This window comes from Wyeomyia smithii, chromosome 1 (assembly GCF_029784165.1).
Source record: "Wyeomyia smithii strain HCP4-BCI-WySm-NY-G18 chromosome 1, ASM2978416v1, whole genome shotgun sequence".
Classification (NCBI taxonomy): domain Eukaryota; kingdom Metazoa; phylum Arthropoda; class Insecta; order Diptera; family Culicidae; genus Wyeomyia; species Wyeomyia smithii.
The window spans coordinates 132,585,293-132,598,801 of record NC_073694.1 but is presented as its reverse complement, the minus strand read 5'-3'; the positions used below and the strand labels follow the sequence as shown (position 1 = coordinate 132,598,801).

The following is a 13,509-nucleotide window of genomic DNA, read 5'->3' as shown; positions in this document are numbered from 1 at the left end:
GGTAGAGAAACACTGGCTAGAGCCATGCTCTCGGTTGTTGCCTAGATTTGGAAGGAAAAACGAGGACCGGAGGAGTGAATGGAAGGCAGTGTATGTCCCATCTACAAAAAAAGGCGCCAACTGGAGTGCTGCGATTACCGGGCAACTCTGCTGAATGCCATGTACTTTACCGTCGACTATCTTCATTTGCGAAGCAGTTGATGGAGCACTACCAGGTGGAAATCATGGGTTCCTGCTCTACCACGGATCAAATATTCGCGGTTTGGCAGGTTATGCAGAAACACCGCACATCTTCTTGTCATCATGGCTTCCAGTTTATGTTTATTCATGTTTGTTGGAGGAAAAAATAGAACAACATACTTCTCGGTGAAAACTCGAATCACCAGTAGGCGAACAATGATACAACACGGCGTTGCCAGTGTTTTACCAATAGAAGGCGGCACAAAAAAATAATGCGCCGTGTGGAAGACACAATGCTACTACACGAAAGACAGTCAATGTTCGCCGCAACAGCCCCTCGTATAGTTCCACTAACGGTTGCTAACGCGACCTGCTATACTCATCCACTGAACTGAGAGAAGTCATGTGTCAAACTGGATGACTGGCGATAATGGCAAACAGAATAGGAGAGGACAGATGAGATAAGGAGAAGAAATTGATATCGAAACTTAAAGAGACGGTGAGAATATAGCAAATTTAAGTTAAAATATATTTTTTGTTACTAAATAAGTTGGGCCGATATATTTATAGGCATTATCATTGAATTAAATAAAATTCTGTTGTGGATCAGGGAAAAATATTAAATAGGAGACTGAATTGTGAGTAGAATTGAACATTTTTGCTATAACCTTGCTATCATTGTAATAAATAATTTTATAGTTTTGAGCTGCAAAAAACTCGAAATTATAGAGTTTTATATACTGCTGGAAGAACTCCATCAACTGTCCCAACAGATTCTTAAAAAATTCAACCCGGTTAGAATGAGCGCGCAACCGGATGTGATACAAACACGGTCGCGAACGAGGGCTCAGCAGGCGAATGCTAACCTCACTTCGGGAGATGACGATAAAATATCGAGTCGGTCATCGGAAGATTCATTCATTCCTTCTACGATAGATAGCGACAGAGGTGAGTTACATGATTGCGCTGGATGCAACCGACCAAACAACTCTGAACGCTATATGGTACAATGTCAGAAGTGTACTCACTGGTACCACTTTTCATGTGCGAATGTTAACACGGACACGGTACGTTCATCATGCTTTTTATGTATAAACTGTTCGATATGTGCGATTTCTGATGATTTGGAACCGGCACTAAGTCACAGTACTGAAAATTCTTGCACGTCCAGCGCCCGTGCCGTTAAAGTAGCTCGTGAGCTACAGCGTATCGATGAAGAGAAACAGCTTTTAGAAACCCTTAGTCGTGAGAGAATCGAAAGGGATCGAATATTAAATGAACGAGAGCTCCAGGAAAAAATGGAACGCGAAAAACAGTTCATCGCTCGGAAGCACGAGTTATTAAACCAGTTGGATAATGTAGAAGAGAAAAGTGTGCGCAGCATGCGGAGTAGTCAGAGCAGTGCGAAACGTACGGAAGATTGGGTTAGGCAAAGCGAATTAGCTGCCGATGAATTCGTCGTACCGGCTGCGACTGAGAGTACTGATCGACAAGAAGATATAAGCTCGGGAAAGCCGCAGGGAGTACGATTTGCTTCTACGCCTTTGAAGACGATTCCATCCGCGCCGCATACGACGTCAGTCCCAGGGAATTTCGGTAACAATCCGACTAGGAAAGAAGCTGGAAAGGGTGTTGAAGTTGCCACCAAAGTGGATACGGATAAAGTTAATCAGTCCGTTTTATCCTTCGTCGATCTTCAACCTTACGAAGACCTGTTGAAAGGTGAAACAGTAGCCCCAATTGGTGCATTAACGAAAGTAAATCGTATTGGTCCTCACGGCTATAAGCGTTGGAGTGTCGAAACGAGTGAACTGCGGAAGCAAAATGCTTGGCAGCAGCAGAAGGAGGTAGAATACCGAAACATGCAGGAGCTAGTAGAAAAAAACCAGTTGCACATCGATGCCATGCGAAAACGAGAGGCAGAATTGATGAACCAGATACAACATTTACAAACACAGCATACTGATGCACTGGAACGTGCCCGCGCTTCGGAAGCGATTTTACGAAATCAACTCACTCACCGTCTAGAACTTTGATTCACGTCTGAAAAAAAATACTATGAAATCGATTCTCAAATATATAGTTTAAAACCATTATCAAATAATCTAATTTATAAACTGTACGGTAAAATTTCAAAAATGTCCATTCTTTCGCAAATTTTCTCTTTTCGTAGTAACAAAAAAAAAACAAGCATATTGTTAATTAACAATAATTAATTATCACAGACATCATTATTTATAAATAAATAAACAAATAAACAATTTGGTAAACATTATCTCCATTACATCTTCATTTTTATAAATGCACATATACAGTGCACACTAGAAATGCCGAGTCATTGATCAAAATAATAACGTAACGCACACTAATACATCAACAAATTCCCCGTACCTGACGAAAACTCCGACGTATTTTGGGGCGAATGCAAGTCAACAAAAGAAAACAAAACATGGCTATAGTTTTGGGCTTGTGATTGCAGATGCGAATCCAGAATGCGGTTCCGGTTCTCAATTTAATTCGTGCTGTCTTTGATTAGGTGTCCAACCAAACCATCAAAGTTTTTTCATGCTGACGACCTAAAAATATTTTTGGCGATTTGTTGCATCGAGGATTGTCATCATCTTCAGGAAATGTTAAATTCGTTTGTGTATTGGTGTGAATTGAATTGTTTGACAATCAGCATTGCTAAATGTAATGTTATAATTTGTCATCGAAAAAAATCGCCCAATTAATTCAACTACCAAATAGATGGCCAAGCTTTAAATAGAGTTGAGTACGTGAATGATCTTGGCGTGATCCTCGATTCAAAAGTGACTTTTGATCGTCATCGCACTATGATTATTTCAAAAGCCAATCGCCACTTAGGCTTCATATCGAAAATTGGATGTGATTTCAAATACATGAATACAAATGAAGCAGTACGTTCGAAACACTCTATTGTGCTCTTGTCCGTCCTATAAGTACAACGATACACAACGATACAAATTTCCAACTCGAAAAGATCCTAAACTTGATCGGGAAACGAACGCGATAACACAACCGAGTGGGAGAGCTAGCCGACCGACATCGCTAACAACAGAACCACCGAGCCGTTCGTCAGACATTCAATCAGTTTGGGGTGAATAACTTTTTCTACAAGCATCGTAGCGCCTTACGGTCTTCGGAAGAGTTTTTTGCAGGAAAATTTCCTACAAACACCATACATTGAAATATTTTTAGGAGCCAACTGGACATTTCTAGAGAATATGTTTTGAAAAAGTAGATTTCCCATTAAAAATCGTATGGAAACTTTAAAAATCGGGCGCAAAAATATAGTTCCACCGATCAACCTGAATATTTGCACAGCTGTTATAGGACCCATAAGGAACACTAACATTTATTTTTTGTCCCACCCTAATATATATACATTAGTTCATTGATTCGAAGTCAGATGAAAATTATACCCAAATAAATCAAATAAATCAAAAAGTGATTTCAATATTCACTTCTCGTCAGGTATGAAAGAATAGCACGTATTTCTTCAAGCAATTTTGAGTCACTTTTCTCATGGTTCAAGTTTTCGAAAAGCGGGCGTATAAACAAAAAACCGGAAGGGGTCTGACTTCCACTGAGACGACACTGGCTGCCGCAAATGCAGTGGTGAAGGATTGAATTGTCCTTTAGAGAAAAAAATGATCAATTTACACCACACCCTGACCAACTTTTTTATACATAATGTTTATTTGATACGGCACAATACATAACATGTATTGTGCCGTATCAACTCCACTGATCAACTTACCTCACATGATGGCCAATTTAACATCCATTCAAAAAACAGGAAATATCCGAAAAATTGCAAACTATTTTGAGTAGTTCATATTTTTTATAGAAGCTACAGAGTTAACACAATATTTTCATGTAACGAGTTTTTGCCATAATATTCTCTACAAAAAGTTGCAGAACTTTTTGACCAAAAATGATCAGCTAGCTCCGTTCTACCCTACATAGCTTCGCTAATCGCCTCTGAGCTCAATATGGTTCGAAAGTGATGTAATTACATCATTTGGAGGCAAATGTATTTTGAATATATGAATCAAGCACCATTCCCCGATACCAGATATCAGTTTATCAGTAAGAAACAAAAAATGGGGTTATTTCAAGTTGGTCCGACAAGGTTAAGTACTTGGGACTAATTTATGATAAAAAACTTATTTTCAAAGAGCACATTGAGAGTATACAAGCCAAGTGCATCAAATATACGAGATGTTTATATCCTCTCATTAACAGGAATTCTAAACTTTGTTTAAAGAACAAACTTTTGATTTACAAACATATTTTTAGACCAGCAATGCTTTATGCTGTACCGATCTGGTCAAGTTGCTGTTGAACGAGGAAGAAAACGCTCCAAAGGATTCAGAATAAAATTCTGAAAATGATTTTGAAGCGTCCTCCTTGGTTTGGTACACTCGAATTACATAGACTTACTGGTGTTGAACCATTATAAGCTATGTCAAATAAAATTATTAACAATTTTCGACAAAAATCGTTGCAATCCTCAATTGCTACGATAAGCTCTCTTTATAGCCAATAAGTTAGCAATTAAGTTAGTTGTAAGCTTACTTCCCCTTTTCTGACAAGTAGGTTTAAATCCCTACGAATGATATGTCCTACTTGCGAAAGCAAACAAATCCTAACAATTAAAATTACAAATTTCTAACAGTGTTGAGAAGTCACCATTTGTGATTGGACACACATACTCATTATTTACTAATATTTATTATAAATACTTAAGCTACTAACAAATCCCCCCTTTAAAAAAAAAGTAAGAAACAAAAACATGATTCTGGTTCAATTTGGTTTGAAACTGTTTGAAATGCTATTTCAATCATCGAGAAGGGCGCGTAAATTGAAAACACACGTTGATTGAATGAGGCTCGATTTTTTGTTGGTAGACCCAGTACATTCACTATACGTTGAATAAAAGTTGATTTCAAGTTTGATGTTGTTCAACTGCAGGTACGTACAACATTCAATTCATATCGCCACTTTCGGAGCTGTTTCTACTGCGCCAATAATGTCTCAATCGACAGCTAATGAGTATACTGGTTATTCTGACAGGTAAAAACAAAATCATGAATAAATTCCAATCAACCACTTGCCAATTCCAATACGTGCCACTCGAATTCGACCAACTGAACTGTACATTCCATCATTGAGTTATGCGACGCTTGTTGACCATCCAGAGCACATCCGAATTGTTTGAACCACACTCCAGTCGTCAATTCACCGGGTGTTTCTACTGTGATTACTACCGGTTCGTCTCATGTTGGTATGGTGTGCGTGGGGATAAAGTCGTTGTTTGTTAGCCGCTATGACCACAAGCTTAGTTTCGCAATTGCAAAATAAACTGCGAGCCGCAGTGAGGCGAAAAAAGGGTTTCGTTGTACCGAATTAACGCTACCGGAATGCTTCCCAGTTACTGCCTATTGGCTTGGACCAACTTTTTGGAACTAAAATATCGCTCTGAGCTGTCTGTTCAGTAGCCGCTGATTATGAATAATATTCAACTAGTGCGTCGTTTTGTATTTGTTTGCTTGGTTTGTTGGAAAATAGATATAATTATAATTTATAGTTTTTTCGCGGATTTGAAATTTTCGATATTTTTCTGTGGATTTTGGCATTATCCAGAGTAGAGAGTTTCAGATGAATATAGATCAACGAACAAATAGAAAAACTGATAATTCGTTTTCCTTTGTTCAGTTATAGTTTTGAACGATTGCAAGTTCGAGTAACTCGAGAGAACGGAACTGTTCCTTCAATCAGTCGTTCGGAATGCTATTTCTAGGGACTGATCAAATCAGATTTTCTCTAATGAAAATGTAGGACAGATGATTGCAGTTGGATGAGAAAGACTTATTCTTCCTGTTGAATGGGTTGAACATGGTTTTCTTGTTGAACATGGCCAACGGTGTGTTCGACAGCGCGAAATTTGTTTCACGCGAACAATGCCAAAAGGCAGCAAACCGGACAAAAACGCATTCTCTTGGATCTGAATGGCTGGACCTCTGGACGGTGTGATAACTATTAATAGTAGGGTTGCAATAGCGGAAATAATAAATAAATTGAATTCATTGTGCCAACCTTTGGTGCTCTGTGTGACCATTCACACCAAGCGTATAACAAGGTGCAACAAAGAGCACAGCGTGTCAGAAAATTTATCACAAGGACAACTCATTTCATGTTCATGAGAGCCAAACCGTTTCTGTATCTGTTGCAGTGCGCCGTAACGTGAACGAGTTTGGGTAAATAGTTTTTGTATTTTGTTTATGTTTGCGGTTTTGCGAACAAGGGAGGAAAATGGATTGGGGCCGTTTCTGGCACTTGATTCAAACAGTGTAACGCGCAATGAATGGGTGCTACAAGAGGTGAATGGAAGCTTGTCAACCTGACAACTGCACGGCAATGTTACAATATATTATTAATATTGTGATAACCATTTGTACTTCTGAAAGTGCATATGTATTTTGAAAAATTCTATGAACAATTTATAAGCTAGGAAGCTATCTTCTAATGGACTTGAATAACTATGAATAGTTTATTTAATAAAATCTGCAAATTTACTAATGGGTTACTGCTTAGTAAACACCGGTAGGTGTGTTATTTAAAAATATGAAATATGGTTTTCAATGTATCTTTGATTGTTTTCGTTTTTTATTTTCAGGTATGAAGACTCAGCCCCCGCAAACGTTGGACTATCATTAACGTAAGGTTTCGATATTCGTTTTTGTGTGTCGACGTACATCGTCAACAAACCATGATGGGTGAAAATAGATTAAAACCGATATGATGAGTTTTCAGAGAATAATGTTTTTGATTCAAATACGAATAAAATAAATTAAACACTCGTCGTAAGTTACTCGATCTAGTCATAGCTTTTTATACACGCAAAAGCTGGAGTGTGCGTAACCACATCAATTATGCGTCGTTTTTGAGCATTTTTTGTACTGTTTCGGAACCAGTACAACGAATGTGTGTTGTTCATAACGCATTTGGTGTAAAAGCCTAGAGTTAAAGTTTGGCCGACTGAATTTCCGTTGATCTGGCAGCCATTCTAAAATTTCAAAGAACCAGCAACATTGCAAAAAATAAAAATCATTACATGACTACTCGTATTTTCAGTTTTATAGTTTTTTGTTTCAGTTTGTTTTGCTACATGTAGTAGTGAAAAAATGAAGTGCTGTTTTCTATTTTGTTCGAATCGAACATCACGAAATTTTGAAAACATAAGCATTTTTCGACTCCCCACCGGCGTTATGATTTTTGTAACCATTGAAAAAATAAAATATGGTAATGATTTTGGAATTTCATCTCTAGGTTTTTCGCATTTTGTTATTGCTCAATCACAATACTTCCCATCTGCTAAGACAAACTTGACTTGTCCAACATTCTTATGTTCGATTGGAACGAGTTTTGACAATTTGATTGGAACTTTTCAGTGACAGTCGTCCAAACTTTAACTCTAGGGCTTTAATTTGGTGCTCTAGCGAATGTTCAATGTATTGGACGGCTCAAAATCAAAACACTTTTGAAATATTAACCGGTCCGGTGCTAGTATTGCCATGATAATTTGTACTGGTATTGATCATATTTTTAAGAATGCTGCTATCGTTAAAGCAGTGTAATCAATACTGATGATCTTCGTACTGACTAGGTTAATGCAAATATGAACTGATCGATTCACTATCAGGAATCCGGTCATTCAAAAACATCATCGAATCAATAACAATTAAAAAGACATTGGATTTGATTAAAACATTTTGCATTTAACGACGACTCTGATTTTATTCATATGCATTCGGTTCCACGTTACTGGCACCAGCGTCAGTTAATTCTGTTGCAACAAGACTCGCTATTGGCTGTTTCGGTTGCTGACGGTGATTAGGGATGCAATAGTCTTTGATACGCACCTACTCACGAAAGTAACCAGCGGTTTTTTGAGCGCCCCAAAACTGATCGTTTGCCCAAAACCGAAAACTACCGAAACACCACGATTTTGTGTGTATTATACATATTCTGATTTTGCAACATTTGTTGTGCAATGCCAGAGCATTTAATGTGCGTTTTGAGAGGACACATCGGTTGATGTAAGCTTGAACTTTTGCGTGTAGGTTTTTCATGACAGTATTTTTTTTTTAAATTTCGGTATTCTAATGATTGGGATTGCAACTATGTACAGCGGAATTTCGACTTAATCACGGTCAAAAAACATCCTTCCGTGAATCCAGCGAAACTGTGGACCTGGTGAAAAGATAGAAATTAGTATTTTTCGTTAGATTTCACTGCTATGCAACAAAAAATACTAACCACCATTATTTCCTCGAATCCAAAGTTTCGCTAGATTTACCGGAAAGTGTTTTTTTGACCGTGATAAAATCGAAATTTCACTGTATTTGTATTATTTAACTCTTGCACAAATGCGAAACGTTACTTAATTAGATACTGCGATAAAGTCGGGTTTTACGCAAACTTTTACGTAGATTTTTTCACGATTTTCCGAAATTTACGTGCCACGTAATCCCGTGTCATAATCGGTTTCATCGTTTTGCATACGTCGGATAAATTTACACAATGTTTGTGCAGGCTACATTTCCAGTGAATTATTTACAGTTTTTTCCACTTTCTCACCATTTTATTTTTGTCTTTCGTCTTTTCTCGGCACACTTAATTTATCTCGGTAAACTTCGTTAGTTGCCGAAGTTCTTGAAAATTCTTCCGAAAACTCGTAGAGCATTTCGCTGAATTCATCAGCTGTTGAGCTCTCGACAATAAAATCTAAGTGTGTGATCATTCAAAGTTTACGTTCGTCATGGTCCTACGGGTTTCGATCGAACGGAAATTAGGATTGTTCGGTGGGTTCCTGTTCCTTGGCACATAGCTAGTGTGAATCGTGTAAAAGTCGCGAGCACGCAATTTGACAACACTCTGAGGCTTTCGTTCCGATTTAGGGAATTGTGCACCGTGTACGTTTTTGATTTGGATCGTTACGTAGGACGAAACTTTGCGAAACATCATTTTTGTTGGTCAAGTTCCACTTCGAAAAGTTCGGATTTCGCTTGAAACGAACAATCAATGCCTTCTCAGTTTTTTGCGCGTCATTACTGGTTTTTGTTCAGCTCTACTTCCGGTGGACCCCCTTGAATGCATTGTGCTTGGCGTCAAATGTATCACGATGCTCATTTTCTCACCGTCTTCGCAACCGTCTAATGTTGAATGATTCGAGAGAAGTAATCGGAAGCTGCATAGCAAACAATAGTTATTTTCCGGGTATAACTTTGTCTTGTTCAGGCGCAGTTTGTATACAGCATGTGAGTTACGCCAAACACTTGCTATGTATGCAAGTACATAGCGTACCGTGTCAACTGTACTTTTTTTCAATTTAAATTTTTGTTTCTTATTATCTTCACTAATAGTTGATATAAAAATTGCTGTGAGGGCCAAACATCCAGCACTTCAAAAGGTTGGATGTTGAATGTAAATCATCTTAGGTCCCTTATCATCTTTTTATTTGAAACCAACCAAATAGGAATACTCAAATGTGTGATTGACTTTTTCCCATACCTAATATAAGAGTAAATTTTTTTTTTTTAATTAAACACTTTCGTGCGAAGACCATCAACTATCGATAAACTTGTATTCAAGATGACAAATCTTATGTTATCGCCGCACGTAAGCAATAGCTATTGGGAAATCAAAGACGGTGACTGGCAAACAGCCTAAATGGCTATAAACCATCCAATATGAATATTTCCGTAACCGAGGCAATGCCCAGAGGTCGAAGATTCATATCAGGCGCCATTTGAAATTTAAGATGCCGACTTCCGGTTTCTGGCAAACAGCCTTAAATGAACTAGTACGATTCAATAGGAGTATTATCGTGCCGAGATGATTATCAGTGGCCTGGGAATCAACTCCAGTTATGAATTACAAGGTGGCGTCTTCTGGTTTATGGAAGAATACCAGCCGGAATGAATATTTATGTAAGGCCGAAAAATAACTCCTGTCGTCATTTGAAATTTGTGATGTCAATTTCCACGACCATCACAGATTTTGCTCAAAGTTGGGGATATTATTAGTCTAGAAACTCTAGATAACTCTAGATACTCTAGAAAAATTCTCAATTTTTTCCCGCTCTGTGAGACCCCTTCTCTTTGTTACAAAATAAGGCATTTTTTGTTCAAAATTTTTTTTTCTCACAATTTATAGACGTAAAACGTCCGGAAAATACTGACAGGAGAATTTAGAAGAAAGTAAACCAAGGAATTCAAAAAAATGTCATATATGACCAGATGGATTATTGTTGTATTGAAAATTAAACATGCGTTTTCCGGCAAAAGCAGTCAGTTTCCTTTTAAATAGTATTCATCGTGTTCCTCGGAAAATTTTATGTAAAAAACACCTAATACCCTAAGGTTATACGAGCTAATAATATAAAATTTTTACGATATTTAAAAAACTACTTAATTTCAGCGATAGAAAAAATAACCTCTAGCGATTTTGAATACATATAAATCGAGCCGAAGATGCGTTGACTTCGTCGTCAGTATGCGAGTAAACATAAATCGGTGCTGGTACACTTTCTTCGCCTCGTATTGCTCACCTCGTTGTCACATGTCACGAGGGTACCCAGATAAACAAATTCGTCGACCACTTCGTAAGTATCCCCATCCATCTCCACCGCAGCACCAACACCCGTAGAACTACCACGCTCTCTGCCAGCCACCATGTACTTCGTTTTGGCAGTGTTAATGGTGAGTCCTATTCTCGCAGCTTCCCTTTTGAGAGCCGTAAAGGCCTCCTCAACTGCTCTACGGTTAACACCAATTATATCAATGTCGTCCGCGGAGCCCAGAAGTATGCGAGACTTAGTGATGATGGTGCCGCTCCTCTGCATACCTGCCCTTCGTTTTACACCATCCAAAGCTATGTTGAACAGCAAGTTCGAGAGCCCGTCACCTTGCTTCAGACCATCTAACGTCACGAACGCGTCCGAAAATTCGCCCGCTGTTCTGACGCATTACAGTAGTATATATATGTATCTGTATACTACATGACGCGTCGAACGTAACAGTTTAACTAGTTTTGTTGGGAATCCGTGTTCTAGCATTATTTGCCAAAGCTCGTTGCGTTTCACTGTGTCGTACGCCGCCTTAAAGTCAACAAACAGATGATGCGTCTGCAAGTTGTGTTCTCGAAACTTGTCGAGAATCTGTCTCAAGGTAAACATCTGGTCCGTTGTAGATCGCCCCAATCGAATCTTCATCCGCTATTTTGTTTTATATTGCTTTAATCTGCGGTAATATATGTCAAGATAATATTATTTTGATATTCTCCGCTCACGACATGTGGATCTTTTTATCGACTCTTTCTTTGTTCCTCTTATTTTAATTTTCTCCGCTGAATCGTTAAGGCCCAAGCACAATGGATACGTTTGCGTTGCGTTGACGTTGATTTGATAGAAAGTGTATGGGCTAGCTGTCAAATTGCCGCAAACGCAGCCGCAACGTATCCATTGTGTTTGGGTCTTTAGTCAACTTTTTCTCTGTTCCTCTTATCGCAGTTTTCTTGCTCCCGAACAAGGAGCAAGCGGCAGCAGTATTGCTAAAAAATTCAATGTCGTCAGATATTCAACCTGTTTGGGGGGAATAACTTTTTCTACAAGCAGCATAGCGCCTTATGGTCTTCAGAAGAGTTACTTCCAGGAAAATTTGCTATAAATATCATGCATCGATATATTTTGAGGAGCCAACTGGATAACTCTGGAGAATTAGTTTTGAATTTTCCCATATAAAATCGTATGGTGACTTTAAAAATCGGGCGCAAAAATATAGTTCCACCGATCGATCTGACAATTTACACAGTTGTTATAGGATCCATAAGAAACTAGAAAAGTGAATGGGAGCGAAAAAATAACACTATCGCTATTTTCCAATATAACAGTGTCCCAGTCTAATAAATATGCGTACATTTCATGAAGTCTTCTTCTGCAAATACACGAAGGATTTGGTCGGCAGCAGCAGAAAGCGAACACCGCCACATCTGAGCTGTTTTCGTGAAGTCATATTATTATTTTTTTCCAGCTCCTAAAAGTGTATGTTTGTGTCGAGTAATTTAATTTTCGAACATATTGCAATATTACAAATTTGTCACAGAACATATGATTGTTTCTTTTTGTGATATTTGTTTATCTCAGGTTATAGGTAAAAAGTTATTTGGAATTTATCCCAATTATAAGTTTTATTATTTATAATTTATTAAGAATTAATCCATTAATCTGGCAACTTTGTATCGAAAATATGCTTTCATTCATTTTTTTCCGTAAATGGCTTTGTTCCGAGCGCTTTTTTAGAAAAATATTGTGATTTTGCTATGCGAAACGTCTAGGTGAATGGACAGCTCTAGTTACTGATGGGGCCATGAACCTTAAGCTTACAAATGTTTGATTGAAAGATCTAATGCTGGATTGAACGGGAGAAAAAATAGCAACACTGCTGCAAAAGAAGAAATGATTATTTTCCTAATACTTCTAGGGTTTCTCTTCGCGTTAGAAAGTTAACAGCCATTTCCAAATAAAAATGATTGTTTGTGGTAAATTAATGTCGAATTCGTTTTCGAGGTGTAGCTACACTTTTTTCGGACTACACTTTGCAGCTTCAAATAAAACATTTTCAGTGTAGTTGCATTGGTATGCGTAATAATGGGATAGCTGTCAATTTGTTTTGTTTTGATCATTATCGCCATCGTCATTTTGTCTCGTTTCCATTTCATATGTCCATCTCGCAAATGTGCTGAAAAAATTTTTAACTAACACTTTACCACGTGGAACGAGAACCAAAACAAACCAATTTTGACACATACATGTGAATTTGTTGGTAACTTCCTACAGTACACTCTGCTTTTTTCGGGTGTAGTCCGGGACAGAAAAAGGGTAGTCAGAGACAGAAAAAGTGTAGTCCGGAAAGTCAAATAAAACATTTACGGTGTCAAAAGTGTAGTTCGAGTGTCGCTACACTGCGAAAACGAAAACGACATAAGTAATTAAAAAAAAAAATAAATCGTAAAAATTAAATCCTGAGATATAAGTTTGTCTCATATTATCTCGGGGTGATAGGTGTTTGTTACGTTAAATTTTCCGAGAAAGGTAGCCCAAAATATGTATGATGACCTTCAGACGTATGTTGACAGCTGCTTCGCTAAAATAGACAACAGTATCCTTTTTTATCCAGATTAATGAACATTACGAGCAAGTTTTCAATTATCATATTTCTTTGATAAAACCACGTATCATTA

The 13,509-nt window shown here is 37.9% G+C and overlaps 1 protein-coding gene across 8 annotated transcripts in view; it reads left to right on the top strand.

Moving 5' to 3' along the window:
• Positions 1 to 13,509, top strand: part of LOC129717991 (cadherin-87A) — a 434,657-nt gene that overhangs the window by 125,344 nt on the left and 295,804 nt on the right. The window contains exon 3 of one of the 8 annotated variants that reach the window (XM_055668358.1): positions 6,884 to 6,925. The exons of the other annotated variants lie outside the window; for them this stretch is intronic. The gene's annotated coding sequence lies outside the window, so the exon portion shown is untranslated. The remainder of the gene's footprint in view (positions 1 to 6,883; positions 6,926 to 13,509) is intronic. 8 annotated transcript variants of the gene reach the window in all.